General features: G+C 45.9%; 1 protein-coding gene across 7 annotated transcripts in view; it reads right to left on the bottom strand.

Annotated features, from left to right (window-relative positions):
• Window positions 1-13,788, bottom strand: part of col4a6 (collagen, type IV, alpha 6) — a 58,733-nt gene that overhangs the window by 26,204 nt on the left and 18,741 nt on the right. The window lies entirely within an intron of this gene.

Genomic DNA, 13,788 nt, shown 5'->3' with positions numbered 1-13,788 from the left:
GGACCCTCCAGGACCCCTGGAAGTAATCATCTGCTAGCCTAGTCTGGGTCTTGCTCAAATATAATAAGGGCCTGGGAAAGACCGGGGTCATGTGGCTGGGAATTACTCCACTCGACTGCGGGTCATTTTGGTCGGAGCTCTCAACAACTTTACACCTTTTTTTTGGTCCATTTAGCTCTCCGTCAATGATTATCACTGCCAAATAGGCCCGATTATTGAGTTTGTAGCAAGTGAGCTAAAAAGTCAACGCGCTGGACGGGTTCTATTCTGTTGAATAGTTTCAGTGGCTTGGTGCAACAGCTGAGATTAGATTGGGACTGAATGGCAGCAGAGAAAGGGGCAAGCAAAACAAGCGTTTGTGCAGGGAGGGAGTGCTGCTTGACTCCCGTACTCTGGTCTTCAGTCTGTGCAGAGGGAACATCTATGTTCCAAGGCCATATCCACAGACAGGCAGAGTTTGTGTTATCTTTCGCTACTACAGACTGTTGTTGCTTTAAGCGCTGACGCTTCCAAGATCTACTATGTGCCGGAGGCAACAGTGACAGCCGTAAAAACTGAAGACAAAACAATGGCAAAGGGGAAAACGGACAAACACCGAGAAAGCAATTCCGGTCCAGAAAGAGAAGGGAGAAAGAAAAGAGGGGGAAAGGTCAGTGGTGCTGGTCTCGCTTTCTTCCCTCTGATCTCCTGTAATTCTCCTAATCACAATGACAGAAGGAGGGCAATAGATGGAGAAAGTGAGCGGGGAAAGGGTGAAATTTGGGCTAATGGAAAGAAAGGAGGAGGGGGTGGATGCATGAAAGGTAAAAGAAATTGAGAAAGTCCCCCACCAAAAAAAAAAGAGAGGGACCCCTGTGAAATGTTTTGGCAGACTAGGCTGAAAAAGAAGCTAAAAATAGCACACAAAAGAAGCCAGCAATGATGGCAAGACCAGATCCACCTGGAATTTTAACTGAATTTTAAAAAGATGGCTAAATAAAAGACTTTACACTTCCCCCCTCCCACATCACTATATTGTGTTACCTATATTGTGTCTTGTCTATTATCCTCCTTTTGTGTTAGCCAATCGGAGTGCTGAGGAATTTAATCCAGCCTCTACCTCAGCAGGGCGGGGATCCCCGTTGGAGTGCCCACACCCAGACATCAACGTGATGCTGGGCAAAATAAGCCTGAGCCTGAGGGGAGGGGTGGCTGAGTGATATGGTGTCGTGCGGGAGGAAAAACATGGCTTTAGAAATAAAGAAAAGCACGTGAACAGGGCACGTCAGGGTGCACAGACGTGTGGGTACACGTAAAACTGCACAGGTACAGACTCCGATCTTCTTTTTTCCCCCCCAAGGATGACCATGTGCACGCTACATGTATGCGCTACATTTAAGGTTGTTGTTTGAACATCCAGCAAACCTTTTGGGGCTTTTTTTCCATGACAGAAATGTCGAACCGCTCCTCTTGTCGTTACACAAACACACCAGGCGTGACAAGAGTTTGGTCTGAACTGACCCCTTTACATCAAGCGAAAGGTCACGGAGATTAAGATGGAAGAATGCTGCAGGATCTGACACGCAGCCGGCTGTAGTTAGGCCGCACTCGCACGACAAATAAAAGGGAAAAAAAAAGCCAGCGGTAATTTGCATCATTAGCTGACATAACGTGATGGAACAGGCTCGGGGTGACTGTCTGGATGAATTCAACGCCGTTCGCTCTTCCTCCCGCCCTGTCATACTGGCATTAGCCCGCTAATGTTCCCTGATCAGTCTCCACTGTTTGCTCATACTTTACTGTCCAAACACTTTCCTGCGTGTTCAGCCTTTACAAAAACCATCGCAGCCGTCCGCTTTAACCTCGGCTGCTCACGCTCCTCAGATTGCAAGCTCACATGTAAAGGCAGACGTCTGGACTTGCCTGTTCATTCCTATTGCGCCTGATGTTATCCGGCTGTTGCTTGGAGCCAGATGTATGTTTTGTTTACGGGATGGCTGAGATGGGAGCGCAAGATGCGGCAGAAAGGGCAACAAAACACTGCATGCTCGGTTTGTTGTGGAATTTCTCTTTTTGGTTAATAACACGGTGATGATTTGACATATGAGGGCTAGTCGATACTCCCTTTAACTCAAACAACACGTGTTACAGTGTTAAAAAAACACATTGGACATAATGTAGGTGTAAAAAGCTATATTGACTCATTTCTGTCCCAAGCATGACCTTTTTAAGTACACAAAGTGACTTGAGTCCCTCATTTGACCCTCGTTTTTTTTTTGGGAATGGGAATCTGTTAAATCCACCTCCTGTCATTCAGCGTGTTAATTCTCTGTAACATCCACTGGAAGAGCAGCGTTAACTGCCCGTCAAACTGCCACAGGCGTAACCCACCAAGAGCTGAGGGCTTTAATAAAAAGCTGCTGTCAGTTTCGAGAGCTGGCTCGACAAACGTGCTGAGTGACAGCGAAGGCATCGGGAGGGCGACAGTGAAGGCATCAGGAGGGATGCTGCATTCATGCAAATAAAGGAACACTTGGGACCGGCAAAGTGTAGACATGAGAGTAGGACGGAAAAGAATCCCTTTCCCCTGTCATCTTAAATCTAGGACATGCTTTGCCTTCCTCCCTCCTCATCTTTCCTCCAGCCTCTTCACCTCTTCCCCATTTCCCCCCATCACCCCCCCCGGAACTCCATCCTCCCTCTCTGGTTTCTGGTCCATCTGTGACCCTTACGTCCACCGCAGGAAACCCACCAGCTGTGTTTGGGCCTCCAGCCTTCCCAGTTTACTTGCTGTGCATGTGCGTGTCTGAGAGTATTATGGACTGTATATAAGTACACAATCCTGGGCCACGTGCACACGGGTGATTGCAGCCAAGCTTGTGTGCATTGCTTTGCACGTTTTTCCCAAAACGGGCCACCCACGTGGCAACACTTCTGTAAGCTGACCAGACGTGGAAACGGACCCAAACAGGATGTCGCCCAATCTTAGTCTTTAATCACGATCAAACTTAAGAACGTCAAATTTTGCATAGAACTGCAGAGCAGACCAGTTATTTCCAATAAAACTTGCACCTCAAAAGCAGAACACTGCTCAAAGAAACGGTATATTTTTTGTTAGTGAGGTCAAACACACACGTGATAAGCTGCAAACACGTTCAAACCTTTAAAAACACATGTTGACATCAGTCAGTTGATTATTTGAAGCTGATGGTAAACACTGTCCCTTTGCTATTTCCCAATCTCTAATCCGGATAAGACTGTGTTAATGTTGCGAAATGCTATAAAGTTAATAACTAAATCCAGCTGTGCTGCGCACGGCGGCCTTCCAGGCGACCCTAAGCATGATTTAGAGCGCTAAGCTCCTTCCGAGTGCCACATCTTTCCTGTCACCCGGGACAAACTTAAATGATTAGCTCGCAAACACAATTTCCAAACATGAGCAAGAAACAGGCAGCCTGCTACACCTGAGGTACTTTTACATGTAAATTCCCTCTGGCAAGTGACATGAAACGAGGTGGGGATGTCATATAAAACGTTGGTTTAATTAGCTCAAGCATATGTACGCATCCTTCTACCAGTTTAGCGTTATTCAAGCCGAAGAGTTGTTGAAGTTTGGCTAATTTCAATCATAATGTAGTTGCTGATAATAGAACAACAGAAATGTAATTAAAATGGGTAGAGAATCGGCAGTGAGCTAAATGCTAATCCACATGTTTCGGAACCCCTGATTTGACCCTGTAGGCATGTGAGCGTGTGATCCTTAAAACTGATGATGTCCCCAGATCAGATTTCCTCCTTGCTTTCCACAGTATTAAGATGTCAAAGGGACTCCTCGGGGCTGTAGACAGAGCCCCTTCAGAATACGAGCTTCCGCAACAGCTCTAGTTTCCCTCGATGCCTGTCACTGCTAAAAATACACGCACAAAAACACATGTGACAATTGACAAGCTCATCCCAAGACCATTAAAGCCCTAAACAACAATAAGAGTCCTCTGCTTTTTGGTTTTCATTGTTTCAGTTACCTCCGCCATGCATCTCGGCATAAAGCCCAGGAGCAGGCAAGGCAGGAGCAGGTAGCATCACGTTGGTAATTGACTACATCAGAAGTCCCCACGCACACTGCATGTGGGTAAACTAAAATGTGCAGCCAACAAAACAGACAGGTGGCTGCCTAGACAACGCGCAAAGTGCCGTCCAGACAAGAAATATTGGCATCGGAGGGTGCCAGGAGCAGACAACGAAAACAGAACATCTGAACTTTAATATTAACACTGGTAAAAAAAACAAAAAAACTTTTTCATAACTGATGGCTCCCATTAAATATAACACACTAAAGGAAATGAGTCACACAAGCACATCTGGATTAAAGAGACGAGACCTTTCCTCTTACCATAGTTTACAGAGCAAACCTTTTAAGTTTACACGAAGTGTAATAAATTAGCCACCTCCAACATTACAAGGCGGTATTCCCTGTTACGCTACGTGGATGTGTCTATGGATCCATTCCAATGACCACAACAAAGAGACAATAAGACAAATTGGGCAAAAGATAATATTTAGAGGAAATACTTAAACTGTAATACTCCAGGATGCATTCGCACCAGCTGCCGAGTATGAGACAGAGGCTGCAGTGTTGTAAACATGAAATTAGCTTGTCAATCACAATCTCACAAAATTGGGCTCGGCTTGCAGGGCTCATTCGACCAGAAAGAAAAGGAAGGCCAGACAGAAGATTGTTGGCCTCACACACAACGGAAAGACGCGTCAACGCCTAGAAATAAAAGGAACCATCACACTCGGCTTGTCACAACCTTATTCTAGCAGATGTTCTCTGGAATGATGATTAAATATTATCCAGACAAGGTGCATGAAGTAATGGCAGAGAGGGAACTAGACAGACTGGTGGTGTGAAAATAATCTGCAATGATAATGGCTCACCTGCTTTACTGTTTTACCTTCCAGCAAATGTGCGGGACAGAGAAGCGGGGGGGGGGGGGGGCGGGGGGGGGGGCGGGGCATGTGTGTTTTGTCTGTGCAGGACAATAGGGAAGCAATCACTGCTCACATATTGCAGGACAGAAATCTGAGATGCCACTGAAACGCGCCGCGAGAGAAGAAAGAAACATGTCACACGGTCGCCTTATTGGAGCGATGCTCCCGGGCGCGCACGCACGGACGCTGGCACGCACACACAAAAGGTAGTTTTAGGTTTCCTGCGAACAACAGGTGTAAGCGGATCTCCGCCGACTGAGGTGAAAGAGGAATCCCCCTCATCCACCGCCACCGCCGCCTCAAATACTGCCATCCGTGCACGTGTGCTGCTGCGGGCACCATTCAACTTTCAGATGCCTCAAATCCCCACTTTTTCTGAACATTCAGAACTTAAAAGTAAGAAAAACCTACAGTTACTCCACTGTTTATTCCTCAGCGGGGTAGAAGGTGCGTTTATTATATGCATTCATTTAGGTTTAAAACCCACGTGGCCTCAGTGAAACTAACACCAACGCCCAACTGAACACACAGTATGTTGCAGCCAGAGCACGGCATCCCTCATCAGCAACACTTCAACAGCCCATGAAACTATTTGATTAGCAGATTGCAGGGATTGTTAAGACAGACGAAATTTCCCTCCGTTGACTCATTCTCCGCGCCCACGCACCTGAGTCCGTGTTGCCGATTTGGCCACTGTGCAGCCAGACAGATTAATCAAAACCGCAGCAGTTAAATTTAGAACCCTGACTCATCGCCGGGCGTGTGTATTTCTGCTTTTATACCTGAACCACATCTACTGGACCCGACTTTAGTGATTCTGCCAACAGGGGGCGCTGTGTTGGCTCTTTGTTTTCTCACATAAAAATTTATGTTGTTACTTGAAATAGGATCCTAACACTAAAGGTTACGCACTATAAGGAAGTTGTCTCTCATACAGGCCAATAACTCCGCTGATGGGATGTGAGCTGTAATATTATCATTCTGTGATGTCCTAAAATGGGAAAGATGTCTGAAGTGGTGGGCCCTGAAGGCTTAAATAGTTACTCGCTGATTTTCCAGCCTGGATTCCTCTGTACTTTTGATGAGAGCGGTTATGACCTTCTCCCTCTGTGTACAAGCTGGTTTCTGAAGGGAAAAGCCAAGGTAGATATTCTGGAGCTACGCTCGGCTAACCACCTTAAAGCATTAAATCTGTATCTAAATGTGGTAACGTGGCTATAAAGCAGACCACGGTCATGCGTCCCATGGGAAGACATCCTGTACACAGGTAACTGTGGTTTATATGTCTCAAACCAACAGACATACAAGGCATACGTGTCTGGAAAAGCTAAATGCAAACATACACACAAACATGGTGTAACCAGGGTACATGCATGTCTGCTTCCAGGCATCCTACAACCAGGAGAACAAACTCCCAGCAGGACCGCCTCCTTCAGCAGACTGGGAATGGTCATATATCCCTCTGATGCTCCGTCTTTTGTGATCTGACCGGCCTCTTTCTCTTTTCTCCTGGCATGCACAGTATTCCAAAGTTCTGCATGAACCTCCAGGACTGGCAGAAGTTGCCAGAACATTAGACTTAGATGGGAACAGCCAAATAAAAGCAAGTAATTATGAAAATTATTGATTTTTTTCAACCCGGTTGGAGTTCTTTCTCCTAAATCATTCAGTTGTCAACACCTAAAGATATGGTGGGCTTGCACGCGCAAACACAAAATACAGGGAGAGGCGTTCCTTAGGGTCCTCGGGCCATGTAGGCGTCAATCAGTGGGTGCGAAGGCGCTAACCTAAAGCTGCGGTTGTGGTTACTGATGATGAAAGTCAAGCGGCGTATGTGACATCTTCTAAGGTGGTGTAAATAGATGGCGCAGCCACTTCCTGTGGCTTACTGACTTACACTCTGTATCAGTGTGAAGGACCATGGAAGCGGATGCTGCAGATGAATGCCTTTTTCTAATTTATCTATCAACATGGCTTTGTGGCTCATGAGGCACCCGGAGGGCCTGAAATACTAAACTGTCCACAATACCGTATATAGCTGTGATTCGACGTACTTTCTCCAAAGCCTGATGTCTGTGTAGATTCTCAATCATCCAGGTCATTGTATCCAAGGTAGTTTTCTATGTCAACTGGACTGGGTTTCTTCTCTTGAAGACGTTTCGCCTTCTATCCAGAAGGCTTCTTCAGTTCTGAGCCAGAAGGCTTCTTCAGTTCTGAGCCAGAAGGCTTCTTCAGTTCTGAGCTGAAGAAGCCTTCTGGATAGAAGGCGAAACGTCTTCAAGAGAAGAAACCCAGTCCAGTTGACATAGAAAACTACCTTGCTTTCTCCAAAGGCCTCTCCTGTGTTTTACTGCTCGAAAATGTGCTTTTAGACTGATACGTCTCACAATCTTCAATATCCTTCAGTGCTTAAAAAGTGAAACGTGCACGCACGCCACTTGCATATTTCAGCATGCTGCAACAGGGCTGATGCAATTCTGCCGCGGCGTCGACCACAGACGGGCGTTAGAAGTAGCGGGGAAATGTCTTCAGCAGCCGGAGGCGAGACGGTGTTATAAAAAAGAAGCGTGTTGATGTGGCTGTTCCCCTCCAGTGGGGTTCAGGACAACAGCCCCTGCAGACTTGGTCGGGGTGTTTCGGTGGGCCGGAGCAACGTCGACGCCCGCATGTGACGCAAACAGAGGACAGCAAAGGATTTAAGTTGTTGGGAAATTTCATGAGTGGCAGGGAAACCGGGACACTGATAAATACATGTGAAGCGCCTTATTTACATGAGCGAGATTTACCATCGCCCCCTTTTGGTATCCAGGGGCACCGCAATGCCAGCGGCATCCAAGAATTGCTTTCCCATGCGCCATGCGTGATTGGAAAGTCCATACATGCACCCGGAGCTGCCGGAGGCCATATATTGCGCTACATATCCAAGCTGCATACCACCACTGGGTTTGGGGTATCCATGAGGAAGCAAAGAAGTGACTTCTAAGCCCAAAAGTTGGGTCTGGATGATGGAATCCAACTCCTTTTAGTACCCACCAGAGGGCTTGATTTCAAAATATGACCCATTTACACAACAACACTGAAATAATTACGGGTTGTCAAAACATCTGAGAGTTATTTTAATTGCCAGGATCACCTATTATCTGGGATTTGCGGGACTTTTCTGGTGAAAACTGATTAAAAGCTGACAACAATGATCGCTTTAATCGTCTTGAGAGAGCTGGAGCGAAATAAATCTGGAGTTTGTGCCGGCAGGAACATATAACCTGGTCTTTCCTTAAATTCCTCCAGTAGAAGAATTTAGTGAACAGTTTTCTACAGTCTGTATCTCATGTTTGTGCACATGAGAGCCTAAATACGGGATGCTCGCAGGGTCATTTTGTACCTTTTGAGGAATGTCAGTGATGATGCAAAAAAAACCAACATACATGCAGGATGTTCACTTGCATTTGAGTTTTGCTATTTAGCCTCTTATATACGATACAAAACTTGATCAAAAGCAAAAAGATCCCCCCCTCCAGATGTCCGTTTTACCCAGGAGGCCAAAGGAAGGGAAGGTGGACCCCCTGAAGACAGAGACAAATGCATGCTGGGACCCAGGAAGTACGGGGCAGCTCTGAACCAGGTGTGCAGCTCTGCTCTGTGTTTAAAATGACTGATGGAAATGCAAATGCACAACCACATCCGTCTTCCCGCAACCACCAAGTCACGTACACACAAAATGGGCCCGAAATGAGGTAAACCCCAAGAGGACAAACAACAGGAGAAAGCAAGTATCTCCCTGTGTGTTTGGGCTCTATACAAAATTATACGACTCCCGGAGATGTGCAAAATCTGCACAGCTGTCAACATAAAATATAATTAATATCCTGTCAAATGTCCCGGATACGTCATGGCATCCATACATCAGACTATATAGTCATCGCTTCATCTGTTGCCAACTATGCAGACGTGTGTGTGTGCGTGCGCCTGTGGTGTGTGTGTGTGGTTGTGTGTGTCCCCTCTATCTAGCATGTCTTCTCTATCTCTTCACAAGTTACAAGACAGCACAGAAGACATACATAGCTGTCCCTCACCACTGTAGGTGGTGTGTGTGTGTGTGTGTGTGTGTGTGTGTGTGTGTGTGTGTGTGTGTGTGTGTGTGTGTGAGCAGGGAAACGCTGACACCAAAACACACAGCTGCTTTTCCTGACACACTTTCCCAGTAAAACTAAGTCTATGGTCACTGTCCTTATTTCCCTTCCTCTGTCCCTCTGTCCATCCACCTCCATCTTGCCTGACGTGTGTGTGTGTGTGTGTGTGTGTGTGTGTGTGTGTGTGTGTGTGTGTGTGTGTGTGTGTGTGTGTGTGTGTGAGGACTTTGGGGTGGCTTTCCGCCTGCAGTCCACAGGGATGGACTCCGTGAGTGTTGTGGTTAGTTGATGGATGGGTGAATGGATCCCACCCACATTATTCGGATCTTTCCTCACACTCCTGATGCCAGTTTATTTTAGAATAGCCCAAACATGAAACTCCATTAAAACTTCATCAAAGCTGGAGCACAACCTTTCTCCAGAGGGGGGGAATGAAAATGGGGAGAAAGGGGTTCCCATGGAGGTCAGGAATGTCTTGTTGTCGGCCGCAGGCAGGGTCAAGATCACTGGGTATAATGGTCTGGAGAGAGCTCATATAAGCGCGCAACTTTCAGAAAAAGTGGGAATTTGAGGAATTTGAAGGAAAATTGTAGGAGGGCTGTTTAATTTTACTTATCTGGCACAGCGCCTGGGAGATCTGAGAATTCCCAGGATACTCCTTTGTTACCAGAAAGTCAATCAACAATGAAGTGACGGCTGTCTTCTCTTCTCCACCTTAACGTCACCCCCCCGCGGGGCTCGCCGTGTCCCCACAGGTATATAAATACAGTAAAACATGACGTGAACATGATTTTTTCTGTCATCTTTTTCCCCTTATTCGACCTGCGTGACAGACAACAGGATATCATGAGAAATTCCTGACACACGCATACACACATGGATACACAAATCCAAGGACAGCAACACGCGGATATAAGAAATCTTTCTTATATCCGGCCTGGATGTTCATCCCTGTGTTTCTTTGTACAGGTGTAACACTGTATCATTTTTCCCCTCGTTCTTATTAAAATCAGAATTTCAAACGCTATGGTAAATTTCCTGCCTGTGCATGTGTGTTGTCCTATCAAAGTGGGAATGTGATGCATTTATCTTTAAAATTTCCTGTGCGTGTGTGTGTGTGTGTGTGTGTGTGCACATGCCAGACATGGGTCACCTGCCTGCAGGTCACACACTTCAGAGTACTTTTGTTGTGATTGACACCCCGCTGCACGTAACTATGACGATTAAAACAACGGAGAAAAAGAAGGGGCAAGCTGGAACAATCCTCGAACGATATTTGTCGAAATGTGCTCAGAGGGCTTTGCCAAGCATCACCTCGTTGCATGAACATGTCTTTCATGGGCCGATTAGCTGTAGTTCTGTACCATTATGGTTCAATAAAATAACATCGCTTGATCTGGAGCACGTAAGATAAGAAGGTATCTTTGTTTTTGCCAAACTTTTCCCAGAGTGTTTGCAGGGGCCTGCAGCTCCATGTCAAGCTCCATAACGCGTTTCAAGCTTTTCTGCATGTCAACTCTAGCCCAAGTTAAGTTGATTCTGCATTGTTTTAAAAAAAAAAAAAAAAACTTTTGTGAGGACAGAAAATTCCCCCCTTGCTGCTGCCCTCACTTTTTACCGTGACCTTTTTGTCCCCGCCATCGTAGCGCCGGAACCCCGTCGAATGGGCTCTGACACAGACAGATGAAGAAAGAAAGGCAAGAAGGACGGATGGACAGCGGGGGAGGGCGAGGAGTAAAAGCGAATACAGAGGGAGGGGATCAGCCTGGTAATTTACGGCTTTTCATAGTGATGCAAAAGAGTCAATAAATCCACTTTATGTGACGCTACCGGCTCACACTGACGGACATGAGCACATTAGCACATATCAAACATACCAGACACAGTATGTGCACATACCGTGACCTTGACAAAGAAGGAAACTATTAACAGATGTACCACCACCTCTTTACTTTGACAGTTTGTTTAAACACCAGTATTAATGATAAAATTTGTCATCATGTCCCATCACTAGTTCTCCTTTTCTAATTTTTTTCCCCTTCCTCAAATTCCGATGTACAACATTGTGCCGCAAAAACATCAAACACCAGAACAGTAGAAAACTGTCAAACGCCCTTCAATCAGAACGGAGGCCTTTTGAATGGTAATGCCATTCTGGCCTTAGCAGCGCTAAAAACGCACATCACAATGCACCGGTCGTCTTCCTCTCCAAAGCCTACTCCGCGGGGGTCCATCTCTCTCTGTCCAACACCCACACAGACACACACACACACACGCGCAATCTAGAAGATGATGGGTGGAGTTCTTGATAATAGCGCAGAAGCAACTTAGCTGAGTTGGTTGCAACCTGTTGGCTGCAGAGGCGGCTCAAACACATTGTCCCCTTCTCTCTCTATTAAACACATACACCCACACAAACACACACGCACACACAGGCGCGCGTGCACACACACACACACACACACACACACACATACTTTGAGGGTTTCAAACACAACAGTCCCCAGACACCACTTTGTTCCATGTGAGGGGCTTAAGGGATCCCAAGGGAACAGTTAAAACTGGTGACTCTGAGGGTCAAAGAGCTGTGGCTGATTGAAGAGGGAGACCTCCACTCCTGTTTAACAAAGTCTTCATTGGCGATGTAAAAGAACCAAATAAGGGAAAACATCCCTGAAAGATAAGCGAGATAAGAGGACCGAGATGGGGAAAAAACGGTTGAGGGTTATGACATTCTTAAAATAAACAGCGATTCATCCCCCATTTCTTACATGAATATTAGCTAAAGTGTTCAGATAAAAGAGGAATCGGAAGAATAGTGACACTGAAAATCTGTGTGTTATATGAAATTCTGAAACCACTCAGCAAGCAAAATGTGGACAAAACATTCGTAGTCGTAATATTAGCTTCACTTTGAAAAGGCTGATGCTAGCCTTTAACCTTAGCCAGACAGATTGGGTGACAGGTGTAAACTAACCTCATTGGAGTACTGAGTGAATGGTGGTATTGTAGCCATAAAGAAGGCCTGGGCATTGTGAAGGCCCCAGTGTCTGAGGCAGGAAAGAGTTAATTGGCCCTATTTTTCAAAAAGGAGTAATACCTATGTCCTAGTAGGTGTCAGGTTGCTTTAAATCTTCACATGTTTTAATCTAGACTCATCTTAAAGAGCTTTGTGTAACGGCCTTTGTAGCTCTTTTGAAGAACTCCTGAATAAGAAGATTTACATAGCGTGGACTCTTAAATAGGTCACAGGGTTAAATTCCTGCCCTGACCCAAAGGCAGAACCATGTTGTTTTATTCCATTTTGAGTCAACACAGTGTTCTGGCGCTCGATAAGCAGCATCTCTTGGCATGGTGACTGAACACTCTACAAAGATCAGTGGTGTAGATTTTAATAGAGGGGGAGCATCGGAAACACTCATTTTATGGTGATGTATGGAATAAACACATTTCACCTGCAGGGTGGAAATAAATTGGTACCTATGTGTGCTCTTAAAGGCAGTACGGGAGTCGCGATGTGTGTCGGAGAGCATGAACGTGCGTTTGCTTGCAGCTAAGCTCCCTGCTGTGGGTGGATTCACAGCGGCCACCCACGGAGCAAGGGGGAGGTGGTGCGAGAACTGCATGCGTGCATGTGTGTGTGTGTGTGTGTGTGTGTGTGTGTGTGTGCATGTGTGTGTGCATGTGCAGGCTTGATATAAAGTGTGGATAAAATTGAATCTTCACATCATTTCTCATGTTGAAACGGATCGCTGCAATAGAGAGGATGCCCCTTAGTCAGTGTTTAGGCTAATCTGATTCTGCCAAAACACAAGCAACCCCCCCTCGAGCTCCACGCAAGCAAACACACAATCACTTAATGAAAACCGATGAAAGATTAAAATGTTTTTTCCACCAGGTGAGAACATTCTTTGACGCTCCCTAGAAAGCAAACAGGAACAATAAACATCGTTCATCAGCTGAAGAGTTCTGAAGAGCCTCTTGCAGTGCGATTGCTCACACTTCCTTTTTTGCGATCTCATAATTTATGTGTAATAAAATAGGTTAACTCACCACATGAATGAGTTTAGAAAAAACCTAGAAACAGAATTTATACAAAATAGAATACATCTTGTAAGTGTTCGGCAATAACCGCGTTTCGGGCAGATTCTCTTGTTTGAATGCAGCCTTTTGAACAAACAACCTGACGCTTTCGACGCGCAAAGGTCCGCTTTTCTAGCTTAAACCCTCCGCATCAAACTGCTGAAATGGCTGCATTTGCGATTGGGGAATTCACACTCGTCCACGTGCAAACACGGACTTGCAGCGGCACGCCGATCCCTTGTTACCCCCTGGCACTTTCCTACCGTGCGCACTGCAGCGATAAAGGTCTGCTGTAAATCACAAAGGTGCTCAAGTCAAAACTGGCAATATAACACGACTGGAAACATTATGGGCTTGGAATAATAACAGTAATGTATGACTAAATAAAGGTGTGTGAGGAGTGAAGGAACGTGAAGGCAAAAGAAGAAAAAGTAAAGCGATAAAGACAGATGAATCATAATCAGTCTTACACTGGTACTGGTGGGCCTGTATAAACCTGCGATGAAGCGTACATATGGGCTCGCTGACTGAGGTGTATTGATGAACGCAAACCGCTGTAATGTATGGGCGCACGTGTGGCGGTACAGAGATTCCTGTTGAGGCT

This window comes from Takifugu rubripes, chromosome 8 (genome assembly GCF_901000725.2).
Source record: "Takifugu rubripes chromosome 8, fTakRub1.2, whole genome shotgun sequence".
NCBI lineage: Eukaryota > Metazoa > Chordata > Actinopteri > Tetraodontiformes > Tetraodontidae > Takifugu > Takifugu rubripes.
This window is presented reverse-complemented; position numbering and strand designations above follow the sequence as displayed.